This window comes from Lissotriton vulgaris, chromosome 1_1, assembly GCF_964263255.1.
Source record: "Lissotriton vulgaris chromosome 1_1, aLisVul1.2, whole genome shotgun sequence".
Lineage (NCBI taxonomy): Eukaryota > Metazoa > Chordata > Amphibia > Caudata > Salamandridae > Lissotriton > Lissotriton vulgaris.
The window spans coordinates 2,034,619,617-2,034,646,724 of record NC_141685.1 but is presented as its reverse complement, the minus strand read 5'-3'; positions in this window follow the sequence as shown (position 1 = coordinate 2,034,646,724).

Here is a 27,108-nt window from a genome sequence, read left to right as displayed (position 1 = left end):
TCTTGTCACAGCAGGCATCTAAACACGGTACCTCAGATACCTATATTTGAAAGCAGGAACTAGCAACTTTAGTTTGAGATGCAATTGCATTCTATCATCCCTAATGACTTCTCAAATAACATCACTGATGACAAAATACAATAATTGTGACACCATCCCATAGGGTTGTGGACATGAAATAATGCAACACTTTACACCTGTGGTCAATTTTTCAATTCACTATATTAGGATTGCTCTCTTAAAGACTTTACATTAAGTGCAATATAAATCAAAAGGTTGTCAGATATTAATTTCCCATTTGAAAGACAACTTCTGTCAAGACCTATCGAGAACACTTTGCGGTTCAGTAAAATACACTACACACATTTCTGAGATGCGCATAATGGCATACCTTAAAACACCAGTCTTAAAAGAAACACCAATAAGTAGTATACCCCTATATTCTACATTAGTTCATGATCAGTAATGCCTCAATAATCATTATTAAAGTTTTGGAAATAAACATTTACAGGTTCTAGATTATATCTAATTTAACTTGGAAAATAGCGGGCCCCTGTTCAGAAGATAAACATACCCATAACAAGGAACAAATGCATTGAAGAAAAGAGCCTGGATAAGGCAATTGTACTCTAGACGCAGGCAGAAAGATCTAGAACATGAATGGTACAATGACAAATATATGAAGAAAAAAATAACAAACAAAAAGGTATCTAATTATTTATATGTCATGATTTTGATATATAAATTTTTTTCTCCCTTTTGTGCATATAAAAATACAAATATATTTCTGTTTTTTTAATAGATAGTGTAAAAAAACGTATTATGTTGTCAAATTCACAGTATATACATAGAAGATTGTACAAATAGTACCTTCATAATAAAGAGAGAACAAATAAGAAACCACTTTTGTATCTTTTCTTACATCTAAATCACATCAATTGGTATAAAGCGATTACTGTTTATGCATGATATGCAATACAGATTGCTAAATTATGTGAAGAAGCTGGCGGTTTGTTGACACTATGCGCGTTTCGGCAAAGCCTTGGTCAGGAATCCATTGTAGTATAAACGAGATGGGATAAAGGACAACAGAAAAAGACCTAGATGTTGATGCCAACAATTTTTAAGATAAAATAATTTTGTTTTATAGAAGGTCGAAAAGTTGAATGATTATGCAGGAGTTGTGTGCCACGTGAAAGTGCTGAAAAATATGCACCTAGACAAGGTACCCTGACAGCCAAATTACACATGCATATGTAGTGATTGAAACTCACCGATATGTGATCATCAGGTAAAAGGTGAATGAAAGCCAACATTTTATAGAGAATCCTTAGAACATAGAAAAAAGGGGAAGGATAGGACAAAACATGGTGAACGTATAAGCGAAGAGAACACTTGGCGACAAAATGCTATTTGCGTGTGATCTACAAGTGGAGATCCAAGTCAAAACTCAGCAGATGCTCAGACAGAATGTCATACAAAGATAGACAAAAGACTGATAATGAAAAAGAAGAAAAAAAGAATGCATACCCATGAATAGTTACTTCACTAGGATACGGCAAAGGTAAATATAGATGGCTGGATAAATTAGCAGAGAAGATACAGATTCCTATATGGGAGCACAAGGATACACGTGTCATAGTGTATATCATGCATACATCTGAAAAGGTTCACACATAGATGTCAGGTCAGAGTTACCTTAAATGTAGCAGACTATGGATAGGATGTATTAGATCCAGTAGTAGTTCTAATAGGAGCGTCTAACTCAGTAATAGGGTTCAGATTAAACTCTTGAATCTGGACTATAAGGTAGAGAAGGAAAGAGAAAGGGTTCGTATAACCAATATCCAATTGATAGAATTGATTGAAGATATGATTGCAATTCAGCACCTACTTACCAGCCCTAGAGATGGACTGTACTAGGGCAGATATGACTAACAGGAATATCTGTTTGTGTAGAGGAGGGAAATAGAAGGCTGCCTTTCCCTGTAGAGATAAAGTATGTGCTAGTACGGTAGATCGGATGAGCTTCATAGTTCGGAAAGCAGAAACCTACACGGTCGCCAAATGGATGTGCCAGGTGGGTCTGTGGAACTCCTCCAGTACTGTGCTTCTGTTATTAAAATATCCCAATCAATGATAGGTTCTTGGTCTGCATCCAATATGGACCTACGTGGCCATGGACTGTCTGGAGTGAAAAAGAAATTTAAGGGTCCTTAACTCAGAAGGTAAGATGGGAAGAATTCCTCTCAAATTATAAAGACTGATGTGATTATATGTTAACAGTCTGAATGTGACAACAGTCAGACAGTCCCACTGTATGGAAAAATTATAATGGCCCAGCAGATATGGCCATACGTGAGGTAGCTTACCCCTTTAGCATATGCTGAAACGCGCTTCTATCTGTCTCGCATTATGGTGTGGTCATTCCCCATGATTAGGCTCACAGTGACACGCATGTGGATACTACTGCTGCAGAGCAGTAATTCTATGGAAGTACGGAATGCACTATACCGTTGTCTGGGGTATGTTCAACTCACTGCGTGCTTAATAGCTGTTATGGACAATATTGCTGCTGTTCTACATATTGCTAAAGATGCCCCTCTTCTGACGATGGCTAACGCAACTTCCTTGATGATGTAAATATAAAAATGACCATGTAGAGCAAAGCGGTACGTGCCTGTCGGTTCATCAGATGGTTTCGGTGTTTATTAGCGTGTGTACTGGTGCCAAGTTGCTCACACCTCTCATTCAAAATGAATAATTGCCCCGAAAATGTCAAAGGAAGTACGTATTGTCACTCACAAAATTTGTTAAGTCACTCACACCCAGTCAAAAGATCTGGGTTTAATCCATCACTGTTCTTTAGCCCACTCTGCCACCCCAGTTCAGACATGGCTATATGCAAATCATTCTGACCCTGTGCCTCATGGGAACAGTCCAGCCCGAACTGCCAAGCCATGTCTTCCCTGGACTGGAAACAAGCTTCCGAGGACTGGTTTCTGGCATTCCTGCCGTCTTCAGCCCGGCTTTCTTGAATCCAGTGGCAAAGTGAGCAAGGGACTCACGTCTGAGCATATCCTGCCACACTTATGGCGGCCAAAAGTGGTACAAAAGGGGGTTGTGATGGACGGAGCATCTGAATCAATCAAACACTCACACCCAGTCAAAAGATCTGGGTTTAATCCATCACTGTTCTTTAGCCCACTCTGCCACCCCAGTTCAGACATGGCTATATGCAAATCAGTCTGACCCTGTGCCTCATGGGAACAGTCCAGCCCGAACTGCCAAGCCATGTCTTCCCTGGACCGGAAACAAGCTTCCGAGGACCGGTTTCTGGCATTCCAGCCGTCTTCAGCCCGGCTTGCTTGAATCCAGTGGCAAAGTGAGCAAGGGATCCACGTCTGAGCATATCCTGCCACACTTATGGCGGCCAAAAGCGGTACAAAAGGGGGTGGTGATGGACGGAGCATCTGAATCAATCAAGCACTCACACCCAGTCAAAAGATCTGGGTTTAATCCATCACCGTTCTTTAGCCCACTCTGCCACCCCAGTTCAGACATGGCTATATGCAAAGCAGTCTGACCCTGTGCCTCATGGGAACAGTCCAGCCCGAACTGCCAAGCCATGTCTTCCCTGGACCGGAAACAAGCTTCCGAGGACCGGTTTCTGGCATTCCAGCCATCTTCAGCCCGGCTTGCTTGAATCCAGTGGCAAAGTGAGCAATGGACTCAGGTCAGAGCATGCCCTGCCACACTTATGGTGGCCAAAAGCGGTACAAAAGGGGGTGGTGATGGACGGAGCATCTGAATCAATCAAACACTCACACCCAGTCAAAAGATCTGGGTTTAATCCATCACTGTTCTTTAGCCCACTCTGCCACCCCAGTTCAGACATGGCTATATGCAAATCAGTCTGACCCTGTGCCTCATGGGAACAGTCCAGCCCGAACTGCCAAGCCATGTCTTCCCTGGACCAGAAACAAGCTTCTGAGGACCGGTTTCTGGCATTCCAGAAATCTTAAGCCCGGCTTGCTTGAATCCAGTGGCAAAGTGAGCAATGGACTCACGTCAGATACCCTGCCACACTTATGGTGGCCAAAAGCGGTACAAAAGGGGGTGGTGATGGACGGAGCATCTGAATCAATCAAACACTCACACCCAGTCAAAAGATCTGGGTTTAATCCATCACCGTTCTTTAACCCACTCTGCCACCCCAGTTCAGACATGGCTATATGCAAATCAGTCTGACCCTGTGCCTCATGGGAACAGTCCAGCCCAAACTGCCAAGCCATGTATTCCCTGGACCGGAAACAAGCTTCCGAGGACCGGTTTCTGGCATTCCAGCCGTCTTCAGCCCGGCTTGCTTGAATCCAGTGGCAAAATGAGCAAGGGACTCACGTCTGAGCATACCCTGCCACACTTATGGCGGCCAAAAGCGGTACAAAAGGGGGTGGTGATGGACGGAGCATCTGAATCAATCAAACACTCACACCCAGTCAAAAGATCTGGGTTTAATCCATCACCGTTCTTTAGCCCACTCTGCCACCCCAGTTCAGATAAGGCTATATGCAAATCAGTCTGACCCTGTGCCTCATGGGAACAGTCCAGCCCGAACTGCCAAGCCATGTCTTCCCTGGACTGGAAACAAGCTTCTGAGGACCGGTTTCTGGCATTCCAGCCATCTTAAGCCCGGCTTGCTTGAATCCAGTGGCAAAGTGAGCAATGGACTCACGTCAGATACCCTGCCACACTTATGGTGGCCAAAAGCGGTACAAAAGGGGGTGGTGATGGACGGAGCATCTGAATCAATCAAACACTCACACCCAGTCAAAAGATCTGGGTTTAATCCATCACCGTTCTTTAACCCACTCTGCCACCCCAGTTCAGACATGGCTATATGCAAATCAGTCTGACCCTGTGCCTCATGGGAACAGTCTAGCCCAAACTGCCAAGCCGTGTATTCCCTGGACCGGAAACGAGCTTCCGAGGACCGGTTTCTGGCATTCCAGCCGTCTTCAGCCCAGCTTGCTTGAATCCAGTGGCAAAATGAGCAAGGGACTCACGTCTGAGCATACCCTGCCACACTTATGGCGGACAAAAGTGGTACAAAAGGGGGTGGTGATGGACGGAGCATCTGAATTAATCAAACACTCACACCAAGTCAAAAGATATGGGTTTAATCCATCAATGTTCTTTAGCCCACTCTGCCACCCCAGTTCAGACATGGCTATATGCAAATCAGTCTGATCCTGTGCCTCATGGGAACAGTCCAGCCCGAACTACCAAGCCATGTCTTCCCTGGACCAGAAACAAGCTTCCGAGGACCGGTTTCTGGCATTCCAGCCGTCTTCAGCCCGGCTTGCTTGAATCCAGTGGCAAAGTGAGCAAGGGATCCACGTCTGAGCATATCCTGCCACACTTATGGCGGCCAAAAGCGATACAAAAGGGTGTGGTGATGGACGGAGCATCTGAATCAATCAAACACTCACACCCAGTCAAAAGATCTGGGTTTAATCCATCACCGTTCTTTAACCCACTCTGCCACCCCAGTTCAGACATGGCTATATGCAAATCAGTCTGACCCTGTGCCTCATGGGAACAGTCCAGCCCGAACTGCCAAGCCATGTCTTCCCTGGACCGGAAACAAGCTTCCGAGGACCGGTTTTTGGCATTACAGCCATCTTCAGCCCGGCTTGCTTGAATCCAGTGGCAAAGTGAGCAATGGACTCACGTCAGAGCATACCCTGCCACACTTATGGTGGCCAAAAGCGGTACAAAAGGGGGTGGTGATGGACGGAGCATCTGAATCAATCAAACACTCACACCCAGTCAAAAGATCTGGGTTTAATCCATCACCGTTCTTTAGCCCACTCTGCCACCCCTGTTCAGACATGGCTATATGCAAATCAGTCTGACCCTGTGCCTCATGGGAACAGTCCAGCCCGAACTGCCAAGCCATGTCTTCCCTGGACCGGAAACAAGCTTCCGAGGACCGGTTTCTGGCATTCCAGCCATCTTATGCCCGGCTTGCTTGAATCCAGTGGCAAAGTGAGCAATGGACTCAGGTCAGAGCATACCCTGCCACACTTATGGTGGCCAAAAGCAGTACAAAAGGGGGTGGTGATGGAGGGAGCATCTGAATCAATCAAACACTCACACCCAGTCAAAAGATCTGGGTTTAATCCATCACCGTTCTTTTGCCCACTCTGCCACCCCAGTTCAGACATGGCTATATGCAAATCAGTCTGACCCTGTGCCTCATGGGAACAGTCCAGCCCGAACTGCCAAGCCATGTCTTTCCTGGACCAGAAACAAGCTTCTGAGGACCGGTTTCTGGCATTCCAGCCATCTTAAGCCCGGCTTGCTTGAATCCAGTGGCAAAGTGAGCAATGGACTCACGTCAGATACCCTGCCACACTTATGGTGGCCAAAAGCGGTACAAAAGGGGGTGGTGATGGACGGAGCATCTGAATCAATCAAACACTCACACCCAGTCAAAAGATCTGGGTTTAATCCATCACCGTTCTTTCACCCACTCTGCCACCCCAGTTCAGACATGGCTATATGCAAATCAGTCTGACCCTGTGCCTCATGGGAACAGTCTAGCCCAAACTGCCAAGCCATGTATTCCTGGACCGGAAACAAGCTTCCGAGGACCGGTTTCTGGCATTCCAGCCGTCTTCAGCCCAGCTTGCTTGAATCCAGTGGCAAAATGAGCAAGGGACTCACGTCTGAGCATACCCTGCCACACTTATGGCGGCCAAAAGTGGTACAAAAGGGGGTGGTGATGGACGGAGCATCTGAATTAATCAAACACTCACACCAAGTCAAAAGATATGGGTTTAATCCATCACTGTTCTTTAGCCCACTCTGCCACCCCAGTTCAGACATGGCTATATGCAAATCAGTCTGATCCTGTGCCTCATGGGAACAGTCCAGCCCAAACTACCAAGCCATGTCTTCCCTGGACCAGAAACAAGCTTCTGAGGACCGGTTTCTGGCATTCCAGCCGTCTTCAGCCCGGCTTGCTTGAATCCAGTGGCAAAGTGAGCAAGGGATCCACGTCTGAGCATATCCTGCCACACTTATGGCGGCCAAAAGCGATACAAAAGGGGGTGGTGATGGACGGAGCATCTGAATCAAGCAAACACTCACACCCAGTCAAAAGATCTGGGTTTAATCCATCACCGTTCTTTAACCCACTCTGCCACCCCAGTTCAGACATGGCTATATGCAAATCAGTCTGACCCTGTGCCTCATGGGAACAGTCCAGCCCGAACTGCCAAGCCATGTCTTCCCTGGACCGGAAACAAGCTTCCGAGGACCGGTTTCTGGCATTCCAGCCATCTTCAGCCCGGCTTGCTTGAATCCAGTGGCAAAGTGAGCAATGGACTCACGTCAGAGCATACCCTGCCACACTTATGGTGGCCAAAAGCGGTACAAAAGGGGGTGGTGATGGACGGAGCATCTGAATCAATCAAACACTCACACCCAGTCAAAAGATCTTGGTTTAATCCATCACCGTTCTTTAGCCCACTCTGCCACCCCTGTTCAGACATGGCTATATGCAAATCAGTCTGACCCTGTGCCTCATGGGAACAGTCCAGCCCGAACTGCCAAGCCATGTCTTCCCTGGACCGGAAACAAGCTTCCGAGGACCGGTTTCTGGCATTCCAGCCATCTTATGCCCGGCTTGCTTGAATCAAGTGGCAAAGTGAGCAATGGACTCAGGTCAGAGAATACCCTGCCACACTTATGGTGGCCAAAAGCAGTACAAAAGGGGGTGGTGATGGACGGAGCATCTGAATCAATCAAACACTCACACCCAGTCAAAAGATCTGGGTTTAATCCATCACCGTTCTTTAGCCCACTCTGCCACCCCAGTTCAGACATGGCTATATGCAAATCAGTCTGACCCTGTGCCTCATGGGAACAGTCCAGCCCGAACTGCCAAGCCATGTCTTCCCTGGACCAGAAACAAGCTTCTGAGGACCGGTTTCTGGCATTCCAGCCATCTTAAGCCCGGCTTGCTTGAATCCAGTGGCAAAGTGAGCAATGGACTCACGTCAGATACCCTGCCACACTTATGGTGGCCAAAAGCGGTACAAAAGGGGGTGGTGATGGACGGAGCATCTGAATCAATCAAACACTCACACCCAGTCAAAAGATCTGGGTTTAATCCATCACCGTTCTTTAACCCACTCTGCCACCCCAGTTCAGACATGGCTATATGCAAATCAGTCTGACCCTGTGCCTCATGGGAACAGTCCAGCCCAAACTGCCAAGCCATGTATTCCCTGGACCGGAAACAAGCTTCCGAGGACCGGTTTCTGGCATTCCAGCCGTCTTCAGCCCGGCTTGCTTGAATCCAGTGGCAAAATGAGCAAGGGACTCACGTCTGAGCATACCCTGCCACACTTATGGCAGCCAAAAGTGGTACAAAAAGGGGGTGGTGATGGACGGAGCATCTGAATCAATCAAACACTCACACCCAGTCAAAAGATCTGGGTTTAATCCATCACCGTTCTTTAGCCCACTCTGCCACCCCAGTTCAGACATGGCTATATGCAAATCAGTCTGACCCTGTGCCTCATGGGAACAGTCCAGCCCGAACTGCCAAGCCATGTCTTCCCTGGACCGGACACAAGCTTCCGAGGACTGGTTTCTGGCATTCCAGCCATCTTCAGCCCGGCTTGCTTGAATCCAGTGGCAAAGTGAGCAATGGACTCACGTCAGAGCATACCCTGCCACACTTATGGTGGCCAAAAGCGGTACAAAAGGGGGTGGTGATGGACGGAGCATCTGAATCAATCAAACACTCACACCCAGTCAAAAGATCTGGGTCTAATCCATCACCGTTCTTTAGCCCACTCTGCCACCCCTGTTCAGACATGGCTATATGCAAATCAGTCTGACCCTGTGCCTCATGGAAACAGTCCAGCCCGAACTGCCAAGCCATGTCTTCCCTGGACCGGAAACAAGCTTCCGAGGACCGGTTTCTGGCATTCCAGCCATCTTATGCCCGGCTTGCTTGAATCCAGTGGCAAAGTGAGCAATGGACTCAGGTCAGAGCATACCCTGCCACACTTATGGTGGCCAAAAGCGGTACAAAAGGGGGTGGTGATGGACGGAGCATCTGAATCAATCAAACACTCACACCCAGTCAAAAGATCTGGGTTTAATCCATCACCGTTCTTTAGCCCACTCTGCCACCCCAGTTCAGACATGGCTATATGCAAATCAGTCTGACCCTGTGCCTCATGGGAACAGTCCAGCCCGAACTGCCAAGCCATGTCTTCCCTGGACCAGAAACAAGCTTCTGAGGACCGGTTTCTGGCATTCCAGCCATCTTAAGCCCGGCTTGCTTGAATCCAGTGGCAAAGTGAGCAATGGACTCACGTCAGATACCCTGCCACACTTATGGTGGCCAAAAGTGGTACAAAAGGGGGTGGTGATGGACGGAGCATCTGAATCAATCAAACACTCACACCCAGTCAAAAGATCTGGGCTTAATCCATCACCGTTCTTTCACCCACTCTGCCACCCCAGTTCAGACATGGCTATATGCAAATCAGTCTGACCCTGTGCCTCATGGGAACAGTCTAGCCCAAACTGCCAAGCCATGTATTCCCTGAACCGGAAACAAGCTTCCGAGGACCGGTTTCTGGCATTCCAGCCGTCTTCAGCCCAGCTTGCTTGAATCCAGTGGCAAAATGAGCAAGGGACTCACGTCTGAGCATACCCTGCCACACTTATGGCGGCCAAAAGTGGTACAAAAGGGGGTGGTGATGGACGGAGCATCTGAATTAATCAAACACTCACACCAAGTCAAAAGATATGGGTTTAATCCATCACTGTTCTTTAGCCCACTCTGCCACCCCAGTTCAGACATGGCTATATGCAAATCAGTCTGATCCTGTGCCTCATGGGAACAGTCCAGCCCAAACTACCAAGCCATGTCTTCCCTGGACCAGAAACAAGCTTCTGAGGACCGGTTTCTGGCATTCCAGCCGTCTTCAGCCCGGCTTGCTTGAATCCAGTGGCAAAGTGAGCAAGGGATCCACGTCTGAGCATATCCTGCCACACTTATGGCGGCCAAAAGCGATACAAAAGGGGGTGGTGATAAACGGAGCATCTGAATCAATCAAACACTCACACCCAGTCAAAAGATCTGGGTTTAATCCATCACCGTTCTTTAACCCACTCTGCCACCCCTGTTCAGACATGGCTATATGCAAATCAGTCTGACCCTGTGCCTCATGGGAACAGTCCAGCCCGAACTGCCAAGCCATGTCTTCCCTGGACCGGAAACAAGCTTCCGAGGACCGGTTTCTGGCATTCCAGCCATCTTCAGCCCGGCTTGCTTGAATCCAGTGGCAAAGTGAGCAATGGACTCACGTCAGAGCATACCCTGCCACACTTATGGTGGCCAAAAGCAGTACAAAAGGGGGTGGTGATGGACGGAGCATCTGAATCAATCAAACACTCATACCCAGTCAAAAGATCTTGGTTTAATCCATCACCGTTCTTTAGCCCACTCTGCCACCCCTGTTCAGACATGGCTATATGCAAATCAGTCTGACCCTGTGCCTCATGGGAACAGTCCAGCCCGAACTGCCAAGCCATGTCTTCCCTGGACCGGAAACAAGCTTCCGAGGACCGGTTTCTGGCATTCCAGCAATCTTATGCCCGGCTTGCTTGAATCAAGTGGCAAAGTGAGCAATGGACTCAGGTCAGAGAATACCCTGCCACACTTATGGTGGCCAAAAGCGGTACAAAAGGGGGTGGTGATGGACGGAGCATCTGAATCAATCAAACACTCACACCCAGTCAAAAGATCTGGGTTTAATCCATCACCGTTCTTTAGCCCACTCTGCCACCCCAGTTCAGACATGGCTATATGCAAATCAGTCTGACCCTGTGCCTCATGGGAACAGTCCAGCCCGAACTGCCAAGCCATGTCTTCCCTGGACCAGAAACAAGCTTCTGAGGACCGGTTTCTGGTATTCCAGCCATCTTAAGCCCGGCTTGCTTGAATCCAGTGGCAAAGTGAGCAATGGACTCACGTCAGATACCCTGCCACACTTATGGTGGCCAAAAGCGGTACAAAAGGGGGTGGTGATAGACGGAGCATCTGAATCAATCAAACACTCACACCCAGTCAAAAGATCTGGGTTTAATCCATCACCGTTCTTTAACCCACTCTGCCACCCCAGTTCAGACATGGCTATATGCAAATCAGTATGACCCTGTGCCTCATGGGAACAGTCCAGCCCAAACTGCCAAGCCATGTATTCCCTGGACCGGAAACAAGCTTCCGAGGACCGGTTTCTGGCATTCCAGCCGTCTTCAGCCCGGCTTGCTTGAATCCAGTGGCAAAATGAGCAAGGGACTCACGTCTGAGCATACCCTGCCACACTTATGGCAGCCAAAAGCGGTACAAAAGGGGGTGGTGATGGACGGAGCATCTGAATCAATCAAACACTCACACCCAGTCAAAAGATCTGGGTTTAATCCATCACCGTTCTTTAGCCCACTCTGCCACCCCAGTTCAGACATGGCTATATGCAAATCAGTCTGACCCTGTGCCTCATGGGAACAGTCCAGCCCGAACTGCCAAGCCATGTCTTCCCTGGACCGGACACAAGCTTCCGAGGACTGGTTTCTGGCATTCCAGCCATCTTCAGCCCGGCTTGCTTGAATCCAGTGGCAAAGTGAGCAATGGACTCACGTCAGAGCATACCCTGCCACACTTATGGTGGCCAAAAGCGGTACAAAAGGGGGTGGTGATGGACGGCGCATCTGAATCAATCAAACACTCACACCCAGTCAAAAGATCTGGGTTTAATCCATCACCGTTCTTTAGCCCACTCTGCCACCCCAGTTCAGATAAGGCTATATGCAAATCAGTCTGACCCTGTGCCTCATGGGAACAGTCCAGCCCGAACTGCCAAGCCATGTCTTCCCTGGACCGGAAACAAGCTTCTGAGGACCGGTTTCTGGCATTCCAGCCATCTTAAGCCCGGCTTGCTTGAATCCAGTGGCAAAGTGAGAAATGGACTCACGTCTGAGCATACCCTGCCACATTTATGGCGGCCAAAAGTGGTACAAAAGGGGGTGGTGATGGACGGAGCATCTGAATTAATCAAACACTCACACCAAGTCAAAAGATCTGGGTTTAATCCATCACTGTTCTTTAGCCCACTCTGCCATCCCAGTTCAGACATGGCTATATGCAAATCAGTCTGATCCTGTGCCTCATGGGAACAGTCCAGCCCGAACTACCAAGCCATGTCTTCCCTGGACCAGAAACAAGCTTCCGAGGACCGGTTTCTGGCATTCCAGCCGTCTTCAGCCCGGCTTGCTTGAATCCAGTGGCAAAGTGAGCAAGGGATCCACGTCTGAGCATATCCTGCCACACTTATGGCGGCCAAAAGCGATACAAAAGGGGGTGGTGATGGACGGAGCATCTGAATCAATCAAACACTCACACCCAGTCAAAAGATCTGGGTTTAATCCATCACCGTTCTTTAACCCACTCTGCCAACCCAGTTCAGACAAGGCTATATGCAAATCAGTCTGACCCTGTGCCTCATGGGAACAGTCCAGCCCGAACTGCCAAGCCATGTCTTCCCTGGACCGGAAACAAGCTTCCGAGGACCGGTTTCTGGCATTCCAGCCATCTTCAGCCCGGCTTGCTTGAATCCAGTGGCAAAGTGAGCAATGGACTCACGTCAGAGCATACCCTGCCACACTTATGGTGGCCAAAAGCGGTACAAAAGGGGGTGGTGATGGACGGAGCATCTGAATCAATCAAACACTCACACCCAGTCAAAAGATCTGGGTTTAATCCATCACCGTTCTTTAGCCCACTCTGCCAACCAAGTTCAGACATGGCTATATGCAAAGCAGTCTGACCCTGTGCCTCATGGGAACAGTCCAGCCCGAACTGCCAAGCCATGTCTTCCCTGGACCGGAAACAAGCTTCCGAGGACCGGTTTCTGGCATTCCAGCCATCTTCAGCCCGGCTTGCTTGAATCCAGTGGCAAAGTGAGCAATGGACTCAGGTCAGAGCATACCCTGCCACACTTATGGTGTCCAAAAGCGGTACAAAAGGGGGTGGTGATGGACGGAGCATCTGAATCAATCAAACACTCACACCCAGTCAAAAGATCTGGGTTTAATCCATCACCGTTCTTTAGCCCACTCTGCCAACCCAGTTCAGACATGGCTATATGCAAATCAGTCTGACCCTGTGCCTCATGGGAACAGTCCAGCCCGAACTGCCAAGCCATGTCTTCCCTGGACCAGAAACAAGCTTCTGAGGACCGGTTTCTGGCATTCCAGCCATCTTAAGCCCGGCTTGCTTGAATCCAGTGGCAAAGTGAGCAATGGACTCACGTCAGATACCATGCCACACTTATGGTGGCCAAAAGCGGTACAAAAGGGGGTGGTGATGGACGGAGCATCTGAATCAATCAAACTCTCACACCCAGTCAAAAGATCTGGGTTTAATCCATCACCGTTCTTTAACCCACTCTGCCACCCCAGTTCAGACATGGCTATATGCAAATCAGTCTGACCCTGTGCCTCATGGGAACAGTCCAGCCCAAACTGCCAAGCCATGTATTCCCTGGACCGGAAACAAGCTTCCGAGGACCGGTTTCTGGCATTCCAGCCGTCTTCAGCCCAGCTTGCTTGAATCCAGTGGCAAAATGAGCAAGGGACTCACGTCTGAGCATACCCTGCCACACTTATGGCGGCCAAAAGTGGTACAAAAGGGGGTGGTGATGGACGGAGCATCTGAATTAATCAAACACTCACACCAAGTCAAAAGATCTGGGTTTAATCCATCACTGTTCTTTAGCCCACTCTGCCACCCCAGTTCAGACATGGCTATATGCAAATCAGTCTGATCCTGTGCCTCATGGGAACAGTCCAGCCCGAACTGCCAAGCCATGTCTTCCCTGGACCGGACACAAGCTTCCGAGGACTGGTTTCTGGCATTCCAGCCATCTTCAGCCCGGCTTGCTTGAATTTAGTGGCAAAGTGAGCAATGGACTCACGTCAGAGCATACCCTGCCACACTTATGGTGGCCAAAAGCGGTACAAAAGGGGGTGGTGATGGACGGAGCATCTGAATCAATCAAACACTCACACCCAGTCAAAAGATCTGGGTTTAATCCATCACCGTTCTTTAGCCCACTCTGCCACCCCAGTTCAGATAAGGCTATATGCAAATCAGTCTGACCCTGTGCCTCATGGGAACAGTCCAGCCCGAACTGCCAAGCCATGACTTCCCTGGACCGGAAACAAGCTTCTGAGGACCGGTTTCTGGCATTCCAGCCATCTTAAGCCCGGCTTGCTTGAATCCAGTGGCAAAGTGAGCAATGGACTCACGTCAGATACCCTGCCACACTTATGGTGGCCAAAAGCAGTACAAAAGGGGATGGTGATGGACGGAGCATCTGAATCAATCAAACACTCACACCCAGTCAAAAGATCTGGGTTTAATCCATCACCGTTCTTTAACCCACTCTGCCACCCCAGTTCAGACATGGCTATATGCAAATCAGTCTGACCCTGTGCCTCATGGGAACAGTCTAGCCCAAAGTGCCAAGCCATGTATTCCCTGGACCGGAAACAAGCTTCCGAGGACCGGTTTCTGGCATTCCAGCCGTCTTCAGCCCAGCTTGCTTGAATCCAGTGGCAAAATGAGCAAGGGACTCACGTCTGAGCATACCCTGCCACATTTATGGCGGCCAAAAGTGGTACAAAAGGGGGTGGTGATGGACGGAGCATCTGAATTAATCAAACACTCACACCAGGCAAAATATCTGGGTTTAATCCATCACTGTTCTTTAGCCCACTCGGCCACCCTAGTTCAGACATGGCTATATGCAAATCAGTCTGATCCTGTGCCTCATGGGAACAGTCCAGCCCGAACTACCAAGCCATGTCTTCCCTGGACCAGAAACAAGCTTCTGAGGACCGGTTTCTGGCATTCCAGCCATCTTCAGCCCGGCTTGCTTGAATCCAGTGGCAAAGTGAGCAATGGACTCACGTCAGAGCATACCCTGCCACACTTATGGTGGCCAAAAGCGGTACAAAAGGGGGTGGTGATGGATGGAGCATCTGAATCAATCAAACACTCACACCCAGTCAAAAGATCTGGGTTTAATCCATCACCGTTCTTTAGCCCACTCTGCCACCCCAGTTCAGATAAGGCTATATGCAAATCAGTCTGACCCTGTGCCTCATGGGAACAGTCCAGCCCGAACTGCCAAGCCATGTCTTCCCTGGACCGGAAACAAGCTTCTGAGGACCGGTTTCTGGCATTCCAGCCATCTTAAGCCCGGCTTGCTTGAATCCAGTGGCAAAGTGAGCAATGGACTCACGTCAGATACCCTGCCACACTTATGGTGGCCAAAAGTGGTACAAAAGGGGGTGGTGATGGACGGAGCATCTGAATCAATCAAACACTCACACCCAGTCAAAAGATCTGGGTTTAATCCATCACCGTTCTTTAACCCACTCTGCCACCCCAGTTCAGACATGGCTGTATGCAAATCAGTCTGACCCTGTGCCTCATGGGAACAGTCCAGCCCAAACTGCCAAGCCATGTATTCCCTGGACCGGAAACAAGCTTCCGAGGACCGGTTTCTGGCATTCCAGCCGTCTTCAGCCCAGCTTGCTTGAATCCAGTGGCAAAATGAGCAAGGGACTCACGTCTGAGCATACCCTGCCACACTTATGGCGGCCAAAAGTGGTTCAAAAGGGGGTGGTGATGGACGGAGCATCTGAATTAATCAAACACTCACACCAAGTCAAAAGATCTGGGTTTAATCCATCACTGTTCTTTAGCCCACTCTGCCACCCCAGTTCAGACATGGCTATATGCAAATCAGTCTGATCCTGTGCCTCATGGGAACAGTCCAGCCCGAACTGCCAAGCCATGTCTTCCCTGGACCGGACACAAGCTTCCGAGGACTGGTTTCTGGCATTCCAGCCATCTTCAGCCCGGCTTGCTTGAATTTAGTGGCAAAGTGAGCAATGGACTCACGTCAGAGCATACCCTGCCACACTTATGGTGGCCAAAAGCGGTACAAAAGGGGGTGGTGATGGACGGAGCATCTGAATCAATCAAACACTCACACCCAGTCAAAAGATCTGGGTTTAATCCATCACCGTTCTTTAGCCCACTCTGCCACCCCAGTTCAGATAAGGCTATATGCAAATCAGTCTGACCCTGTGCCTCATGGGAACAGTCCAGCCCGAACTGCCAAGCCATGACTTCCCTGGACCGGAAACAAGCTTCTGAGGACCGGTTTCTGGCATTCCAGCCATCTTAAGCCCGGCTTGCTTGAATCCAGTGGCAAAGTGAGCAATGGACTCACGTCAGATACCCTGCCACACTTATGGTGGCCAAAAGCAGTACAAAAGGGGATGGTGATGGACGGAGCATCTGAATCAATCAAACACTCACACCCAGTCAAAAGATCTGGGTTTAATCCATCACCGTTCTTTAACCCACTCTGCCACCCCAGTTCAGACATGGCTATATGCAAATCAGTCTGACCCTGTGCCTCATGGGAACAGTCTAGCCCAAAGTGCCAAGCCATGTATTCCCTGGACCGGAAACAAGCTTCCGAGGACCGGTTTCTGGCATTCCAGCCGTCTTCAGCCCAGCTTGCTTGAATCCAGTGGCAAAATGAGCAAGGGACTCACGTCTGAGCATACCCTGCCACATTTATGGCGGCCAAAAGTGGTACAAAAGGGGGTGGTGATGGACGGAGCATCTGAATTAATCAAACACTCACACCAGGCAAAATATCTGGGTTTAATCCATCACTGTTCTTTAGCCCACTCTGCCACCCTAGTTCAGACATGGCTATATGCAAATCAGTCTGATCCTGTGCCTCATGGGAACAGTCCAGCCCGAACTACCAAGCCATGTCTTCCCTGGACCAGAAACAAGCTTCTGAGGACCGGTTTCTGGCATTCCAGCCATCTTCAGCCCGGCTTGCTTGAATCCAGTGGCAAAGTGAGCAATGGACTCACGTCAGAGCATACCCTGCCACACTTATGGTGGCCAAAAGCGGTACAAAAGGGGGTGGTGATGGATGGAGCATCTGAATCAATCAAACACTCACACCCAGTCAAAAGATCTGGGTTTAATCCATCACCGTTCTTTAGCCCACTCTGCCACCCCAGTTCAGATAAGGCTATATGCAAATCAGTCTGACCCTGTGCCTCATGGGAACAGTCCAGCCCGAACTGCCAAGCCATGTCTTCCCTGGACCGGAAACAAGCTTCTGAGGACCGGTTTCTGGCATTCCAGCCATCTTAAGCCCGGCTTGCTTGAATCCAGTGGCAAAGTGAGCAATGGACTCACGTCAGATACCCTGCCACACTTATGGTGGCCAAAAGTGGTACAAAAGGGGGTGGTGATGGACGGAGCATCTGAATCAATCAAACACTCACACCCAGTCAAAAGATCTGGGTTTAATCCATCACCGTTCTTTAACCCACTCTGCCACCCCAGTTCAGACATGGCTGTATGCAAATCAGTCTGACCCTGTGCCTCATGGGAACAGTCCAGCCCAAACTGCCAAGCCATGTATTCCCTGGACCGGAAACAAGCTTCCGAGGACCGGTTTCTGGCATTCCAGCCGTCTTCAGCCCAGCTTGCTTGAATCCAGTGGCAAAATGAGCAAGGGACTCACGTCTGAGCATACCCTGCCACACTTATGGCGGCCAAAAGTGGTTCAAAAGGGGGTGGTGATGGACGGAGCATCTGAATTAATCAAACACTCACACCAAGTCAAAAGATCTGGGTTTAATCCATCACTGTTCTTTAGCCCACTCTGCCACCCCAGTTCAGACATGGCTATATGCAAATCAGTCTGATCCTGTGCCTCATGGGAACAGTCCAGCCCGAACTGCCAAGCCATGTCTTCCCTGGACCGGACACAAGCTTCCGAGGACTGGTTTCTGGCATTCCAGCCATCTTCAGCCCGGCTTGCTTGAATTTAGTGGCAAAGTGAGCAATGGACTCACGTCAGAGCATACCCTGCCACACTTATGGTGGCCAAAAGCGGTACAAAAGGGGGTGGTGATGGACGGAGCATCTGAATCAATCAAACACTCACACCCAGTCAAAAGATCTGGGTTTAATCCATCACCGTTCTTTAGCCCACTCTGCCACCCCAGTTCAGATAAGGCTATATGCAAATCAGTCTGACCCTGTGCCTCATGGGAACAGTCCAGCCCGAACTGCCAAGCCATGACTTCCCTGGACCGGAAACAAGCTTCTGAGGACCGGTTTCTGGCATTCCAGCCATCTTAAGCCCGGCTTGCTTGAATCCAGTGGCAAAGTGAGCAATGGACTCACGTCAGATACCCTGCCACACTTATGGTGGCCAAAAGCAGTACAAAAGGGGATGGTGATGGACGGAGCATCTGAATCAATCAAACACTCACACCCAGTCAAAAGATCTGGGTTTAATCCATCACCGTTCTTTAACCCACTCTGCCACCCCAGTTCAGACATGGCTATATGCAAATCAGTCTGACCCTGTGCCTCATGGGAACAGTCTAGCCCAAACTGCCAAGCCATGTATTCCCTGGACCGGAAACAAGCTTCCGAGGACCGGTTTCTGGCATTCCAGCCGTCTTCAGCCCAGCTTGCTTGAATCCAGTGGCAAAATGAGCAAGGGACTCACGTCTGAGCATACCCTGCCACATTTATGGCGGCCAAAAGTGGTACAAAAGGGGGTGGTGATGGACGGAGCATCTGAATCAATCAAACACTCACACCCAGTCAAAAGATCTGGGTTTAATCCATCACCGTTCTTTAACCCACTCTGCCACCCCAGTTCAGACATGGCTATATGCAAATCAGTCTGACCCTGTGCCTCATGGGAACAGTCTAGCCCAAAGTGCCAAGCCATGTATTCCCTGGACCGGAAACAAGCTTCCGAGGACCGGTTTCTGGCATTCCAGCCGTCTTCAGCCCAGCTTGCTTGAATCCAGTGGCAAAATGAGCAAGGGACTCACGTCTGAGCATACCCTGCCACATTTATGGCGGCCAAAAGTGGTACAAAAGGGGGTGGTGATGGACGGAGCATCTGAATTAATCAAACACTCACACCAGGCAAAATATCTGGGTTTAATCCATCACTGTTCTTTAGCCCACTCTGCCACCCTAGTTCAGACATGGCTATATGCAAATCAGTCTGATCCTGTGCCTCATGGGAACAGTCCAGCCCGAACTACCAAGCCATGTCTTCCCTGGACCAGAAACAAGCTTCTGAGGACCGGTTTCTGGCATTCCAGCCATCTTCAGCCCGGCTTGCTTGAATCCAGTGGCAAAGTGAGCAATGGACTCACGTCAGAGCATACCCTGCCACACTTATGGTGGCCAAAAGCGGTACAAAAGGGGGTGGTGATGGATGGAGCATCTGAATCAATCAAACACTCACACCCAGTCAAAAGATCTGGGTTTAATCCATCACCGTTCTTTAGCCCACTCTGCCACCCCAGTTCAGATAAGGCTATATGCAAATCAGTCTGACCCTGTGCCTCATGGGAACAGTCCAGCCCGAACTGCCAAGCCATGTCTTCCCTGGACCGGAAACAAGCTTCTGAGGACCGGTTTCTGGCATTCCAGCCATCTTAAGCCCGGCTTGCTTGAATCCAGTGGCAAAGTGAGCAATGGACTCACGTCAGATACCCTGCCACACTTATGGTGGCCAAAAGTGGTACAAAAGGGGGTGGTGATGGACGGAGCATCTGAATCAATCAAACACTCACACCCAGTCAAAAGATCTGGGTTTAATCCATCACCGTTCTTTAACCCACTCTGCCACCCCAGTTCAGACATGGCTGTATGCAAATCAGTCTGACCCTGTGCCTCATGGGAACAGTCTAGCCCAAACTGCCAAGCCATGTATTCCCTGGACCGGTAACAAGCTTCCGAGGACCGGTTTCTGGCATTCCAGCCGTCTTCAGCCCAGCTTGCTTGAATCCAGTGGCAAAAGGAGCAAGGGACTCAAGTCTGAGCATACCCTGCCACACTTATGGCGGCCAAAAGTGGTACAAAAGGGGGTGGTGATGGACGGAGCATCTGAATTAATCAAACACTCACACCAAGTCAAAAGATCTGGGTTTAATCCATCACTGTTCTTTAGCCCACTCTGCCACCCCAGTTCAGACATGGCTATATGCAAATCAGTCTGATCCTGTGCCTCATGGGAACAATCCAGCCCGAACTGCCAAGCCATGTCTTCCCTGGACCGGACACAAGCTTCCGAGGACTGGTTTCTGGCATTCCAGCCATCTTCAGCCCGGCTTGCTTGAATCCAGTGGCAAAGTGAGCAATGGACTCACGTCAGAGCATACCCTGCCACACTTATGGTGGCCAAAAGCGGTACAAAAGGGGGTGGTAATGGACGGAGCATCTGAATCAATCAAACACTCACACCCAGTCAAAAGATCTGGGTTTAATCCATCACCGTTCTTTAGCCCACTCTGCCACCCCACTTCAGATAAGGCTATATGCAAATCAGTCTGACCCTGTGCCTCATGGGAACAGTCCAGCCCGAACTGCCAAGCCATGTCTTCCCTGGACCGGAAACAAGCTTCTGAGGACCGGTTTCTGGCATTCCAGCCATCTTAAGCCCGGCTTGCTTGAATCCAGTGGCAAAGTGAGCAATGGACTCACGTCAGATACCCTGCCACACTTATGGTGGCCAAAAGCGGTACAAAAGGGGTTGGTGATGGACGGAGCATTTGAATCAATCAAACACTCACACCCAGTCAAAAGATCTGATTTAATCCATCACCGTTCTTTAACCCACTCTGCCACCCCAGTTCAGACATGGCTATATGCAAATCAGTCTGACCCTGTGCCTCATGGGAACAGTCTAGCCCAAACTGCCAAGCCATGTATTCCCTGGACCGGAAACAAGCTTCCGAGGACCGGTTTCTGGCATTCCAGCCGTCTTCAGCCCAGCTTGCTTGAATCCAGTGGCAAAATGAGCAAGGGACTCACGTCTGAGCATACCCTGCCACATTTATGGCGGCCAAAAGTGGTACAAAAGGGGGTGGTGATGGACGGAGCATCTGAATTAATCAAACACTCACACCAAGTCAAAAGATCTAGGTTTAATCCATCACTGTTCTTTAGCCCACTCTGCCATCCCAGTTCAGACATGGCTATATGCAAATCAGTCTGATCCTGTGCCTCATGGGAACAGTCCAGCCCGAACTACCAAGCCATGTCTTCCCTGGACCAGAAACAAGCTTCCGAGGACCGGTTTCTGGCATTCCAGCCGTCTTCAGCCCGGCTTGCTTGAATCCAGTGGCAAAGTGAGCAAGGGATCCACGTCTGAGCATATCCTGCCACACTTATGGCGGCCAAAAGCGATACAAAAGGGGGTGGTGATGGACGGAGCATCTGAATCAATCAAACACTCACACCCAGTCAAAAGATCTGGGTTTAATCCATCACCGTTCTTTAACCCACTCTGCCACCCCAGTTCAGACATGGCTATATGCAAATCAGTCTGACCCTGTGCCTCATGGGAACAGTCCAGCCCGAACTGCCAAGCCATGTCTTCCCTGGACCGGAAACAAGCTTCCGAGGACCGGTTTCTGGCATTCCAGCCATCTTCAGCCTGGCTTGCTTGAATCCAGTGGCAAAGTGAGCAACGGACTCACGTCAGAGCATACCCTGCCACACTTATGGTGGCCAAAAGCGGTACAAAAGGGGGTGGTGATGGACGGAGCATCTGAATCAATCAAACACTCACACCCAGTCAAAAGATCTGGGTTTAATCCATCACCGTTCTTTAGCCCGCTCTGCCACCCCAGTTCAGACATGGCTATATGCAAATCAGTCTGACCCTGTGCCTCATGGGAACAGTCCAGCCCGAACTACCAAGCCATGTCTTCCCTGGACCAGAAACAAGCTTCTGAGGACCGGTTTCTGGCATTCCAGCCATCTTAAGCCCGGCTTGCTTGAATCCAGTGGCAAAGTGAGCAATGGACTCACGTCAGATACCCTGCCACACTTATGGTGGCCAAAAGCGGTACAAAAGGGGGTGGTGATGGACGGAGCATCTGAATCAATCAAACACTCACACCCAGTCAAAAGATCTGGGTTTAATCCATCACCGTTCTTTAACCCACTCTGCCACCCCAGTTCAGACATGGCTATATGCAAATCAGTCTGACCCTGTGCCTCATGGGAACAGTCCAGCCCGAACTGCCAAGCCATGTCTTCCCTGGACCGGAAACAAGCTTCCGAGGACTGGTTTCTAGCATTCCAGCCATCTTCAGCCCGGCTTGCTTGAATCCAGTGGCAAAGTGAGCAATGGACTCACGTCAGAGCATACCCTGCCACACTTATGGTGGCCAAAAGCGGTACAAAAGGGGGTGGTGATGGACGGAGCATCTGAATCAATCAAATACTCACACCCAGTCAAAAGATCTGGGTTTAATCCATCACCGTTCTTTAGCCCACTCTGCCACCCCAGTTCAGATAAGGCTATATGCAAATCAGTCTGACCCTGTGCCTCATGGGAACAGTCCAGCCCGAACTGCCAAGCCATGTCTTCCCTGGACCGAACAAGCTTCTGAGGACCGTTTTCTGGCATTCCAGCCATCTTAAGCCCGGCTTGCTTGAATCCAGTGGCAAAGTGAGCAATGGACTCACGTCAGATACCCTGCCACACTTATGGTGGCCAAAAGCGGTACAAAAGGGGGTGGTGATGGACGGAGCATCTGAATCAATCAAACACTCACACCCAGTCAAAAGATCTGGGTTTAATCCATCACCGTTCTTTAACCCACTCTGCCACCCCAGTTCAGACATGGCTATATGCAAATCAGTCTGACCCTGTGCCTCATGGGAACAGTCTAGCCCAAACTGCCAAGCCATGTATTCCCTGGACCGGAAACAAGCTTCCGAGGACCGGTTTCTGGCATTCCAGCCGTCTTCAGCCCAGCTTGCTTGAATCCAGTGGCAAAATGAGCAAGGGACTCACGTCTGAGCATACCCTGCCACACTTATGGCGGCCAAAAGTGGTACAAAAGGGGGTGGTGATGGACGGAGCATCTGAATTAATCAAACACTCACACCAAGTCAAAAGATCTGGGTTTAATCCATCACTGTTCTTTAGCCCACTCTGCCACCCCAGTTCAGACATGGCTATATGCAAATCAGTCTGATCCTGTGCCTCATGGGAACAGTCCAGCCCGAACTACCAAGCCATGTCTTCCCTGGACCAGAAACAAGCTTCTGAGGACCGGTTTCTGGCATTCCAGAAATCTTAAGCCCGGCTTGCTTGAATCCAGTGGCAAAGTGAGCAATGGACTCACGTCAGATACCCTGCCACACTTATGGTGGCCAAAAGCGGTACAAAAGGGGGTGGTGATGGACGGAGCATCTGAATCAATCAAACACTCACACCCAGTCAAAAGATCTGGGTTTAATCCATCACCGTTCTTTAACCCACTCTGCCACCCCAGTTCAGACATGGCTATATGCAAATCAGTCTGACCCTGTGCCTCATGGGAACAGTCTAGCCCAAAGTGCCAAGCCATGTATTCCCTGGACCGGAAACAAGCTTCCGAGGACCGGTTTCTGGCATTCCAGCCGTCTTCAGCCCAGCTTGCTTGAATCCAGTGGCAAAATGAGCAAGGGACTCACGTCTGAGCATACCCTGCCACATTTATGGCGGCCAAAAGTGGTACAAAAGGGGGTGGTGATGGACGGAGCATCTGAATTAATCAAACACTCACACCAGGCAAAATATCTGGGTTTAATCCATCACTGTTCTTTAGCCCACTCTGCCACCCTAGTTCAGACATGGCTATATGCAAATCAGTCTGATCCTGTGCCTCATGGGAACAGTCCAGCCCGAACTACCAAGCCATGTCTTCCCTGGACCAGAAACAAGCTTCTGAGGACCGGTTTCTGGCATTCCAGCCATCTTCAGCCCGGCTTGCTTGAATCCAGTGGCAAAGTGAGCAATGGACTCACGTCAGAGCATACCCTGCCACACTTATGGTGGCCAAAAGCGGTACAAAAGGGGGTGGTGATGGATGGAGCATCTGAATCAATCAAACACTCACACCCAGTCAAAAGATCTGGGTTTAATCCATCACCGTTCTTTAGCCCACTCTGCCACCCCAGTTCAGATAAGGCTATATGCAAATCAGTCTGACCCTGTGCCTCATGGGAACAGTCCAGCCCGAACTGCCAAGCCATGTCTTCCCTGGACCGGAAACAAGCTTCTGAGGACCGGTTTCTGGCATTCCAGCCATCTTAAGCCCGGCTTGCTTGAATCCAGTGGCAAAGTGAGCAATGGACTCACGTCAGATACCCTGCCACACTTATGGTGGCCAAAAGTGGTACAAAAGGGGGTGGTGATGGACGGAGCATCTGAATCAATCAAACACTCACACCCAGTCAAAAGATCTGGGTTTAATCCATCACCGTTCTTTAACCCACTCTGCCACCCCAGTTCAGACATGGCTGTATGCAAATCAGTCTGACCCTGTGCCTCATGGGAACAGTCTAGCCCAAACTGCCAAGCCATGTATTCCCTGGACCGGTAACAAGCTTCCGAGGACCGGTTTCTGGCATTCCAGCCGTCTTCAGCCCAGCTTGCTTGAATCCAGTGGCAAAAGGAGCAAGGGACTCAAGTCTGAGCATACCCTGCCACACTTATGGCGGCCAAAAGTGGTACAAAAGGGGGTGGTGATGGACGGAGCATCTGAATTAATCAAACACTCACACCAAGTCAAAAGATCTGGGTTTAATCCATCACTGTTCTTTAGCCCACTCTGCCACCCCAGTTCAGACATGGCTATATGCAAATCAGTCTGATCCTGTGCCTCATGGGAACAATCCAGCCCGAACTGCCAAGCCATGTCTTCCCTGGACCGGACACAAGCTTCCGAGGACTGGTTTCTGGCATTCCAGCCATCTTCAGCCCGGCTTGCTTGAATCCAGTGGCAAAGTGAGCAATGGACTCACGTCAGAGCATACCCTGCCACACTTATGGTGGCCAAAAGCGGTACAAAAGGGGGTGGTAATGGACGGAGCATCTGAATCAATCAAACACTCACACCCAGTCAAAAGATCTGGGTTTAATCCATCACCGTTCTTTAGCCCACTCTGCCACCCCACTTCAGATAAGGCTATATGCAAATCAGTCTGACCCTGTGCCTCATGGGAACAGTCCAGCCCGAACTGCCAAGCCATGTCTTCCCTGGACCGGAAACAAGCTTCTGAGGACCGGTTTCTGGCATTCCAGCCATCTTAAGCCCGGCTTGCTTGAATCCAGTGGCAAAGTGAGCAATGGACTCACGTCAGATACCCTGCCACACTTATGGTGGCCAAAAGCGGTACAAAAGGGGTTGGTGATGGACGGAGCATTTGAATCAATCAAACACTCACACCCAGTCAAAAGATCTGATTTAATCCATCACCGTTCTTTAACCCACTCTGCCACCCCAGTTCAGACATGGCTATATGCAAATCAGTCTGACCCTGTGCCTCATGGGAACAGTCTAGCCCAAACTGCCAAGCCATGTATTCCCTGGACCGGAAACAAGCTTCCGAGGACCGGTTTCTGGCATTCCAGCCGTCTTCAGCCCAGCTTGCTTGAATCCAGTGGCAAAATGAGCAAGGGACTCACGTCTGAGCATACCCTGCCACATTTATGGCGGCCAAAAGTGGTACAAAAGGGGGTGGTGATGGACGGAGCATCTGAATTAATCAAACACTCACACCAAGTCAAAAGATCTAGGTTTAATCCATCACTGTTCTTTAGCCCACTCTGCCATCCCAGTTCAGACATGGCTATATGCAAATCAGTCTGATCCTGTGCCTCATGGGAACAGTCCAGCCCGAACTACCAAGCCATGTCTTCCCTGGACCAGAAACAAGCTTCCGAGGACCGGTTTCTGGCATTCCAGCCGTCTTCAGCCCGGCTTGCTTGAATCCAGTGGCAAAGTGAGCAAGGGATCCACGTCTGAGCATATCCTGCCACACTTATGGCGGCCAAAAGCGATACAAAAGGGGGTGGTGATGGACGGAGCATCTGAATCAATCAAACACTCACACCCAGTCAAAAGATCTGGGTTTAATCCATCACCGTTCTTTAACCCACTCTGCCACCCCAGTTCAGACATGGCTATATGCAAATCAGTCTGACCCTGTGCCTCATGGGAACAGTCCAGCCCGAACTGCCAAGCCATGTCTTCCCTGGACCGGAAACAAGCTTCCGAGGACCGGTTTCTGGCATTCCAGCCATCTTCAGCCTGGCTTGCTTGAATCCAGTGGCAAAGTGAGCAACGGACTCACGTCAGAGCATACCCTGCCACACTTATGGTGGCCAAAAGCGGTACAAAAGGGGGTGGTGATGGACGGAGCATCTGAATCAATCAAACACTCACACCCAGTCAAAAGATCTGGGTTTAATCCATCACCGTTCTTTAGCCCGCTCTGCCACCCCAGTTCAGACATGGCTATATGCAAATCAGTCTGACCCTGTGCCTCATGGGAACAGTCCAGCCCGAACTACCAAGCCATGTCTTCCCTGGACCAGAAACAAGCTTCTGAGGACCGGTTTCTGGCATTCCAGCCATCTTAAGCCCGGCTTGCTTGAATCCAGTGGCAAAGTGAGCAATGGACTCACGTCAGATACCCTGCCACACTTATGGTGGCCAAAAGCGGTACAAAAGGGGGTGGTGATGGACGGAGCATCTGAATCAATCAAACACTCACACCCAGTCAAAAGATCTGGGTTTAATCCATCACCGTTCTTTAACCCACTCTGCCACCCCAGTTCAGACATGGCTATATGCAAATCAGTCTGACCCTGTGCCTCATGGGAACAGTCCAGCCCGAACTGCCAAGCCATGTCTTCCCTGGACCGGAAACAAGCTTCCGAGGACTGGTTTCTAGCATTCCAGCCATCTTCAGCCCGGCTTGCTTGAATCCAGTGGCAAAGTGAGCAATGGACTCACGTCAGAGCATACCCTGCCACACTTATGGTGGCCAAAAGCGGTACAAAAGGGGGTGGTGAT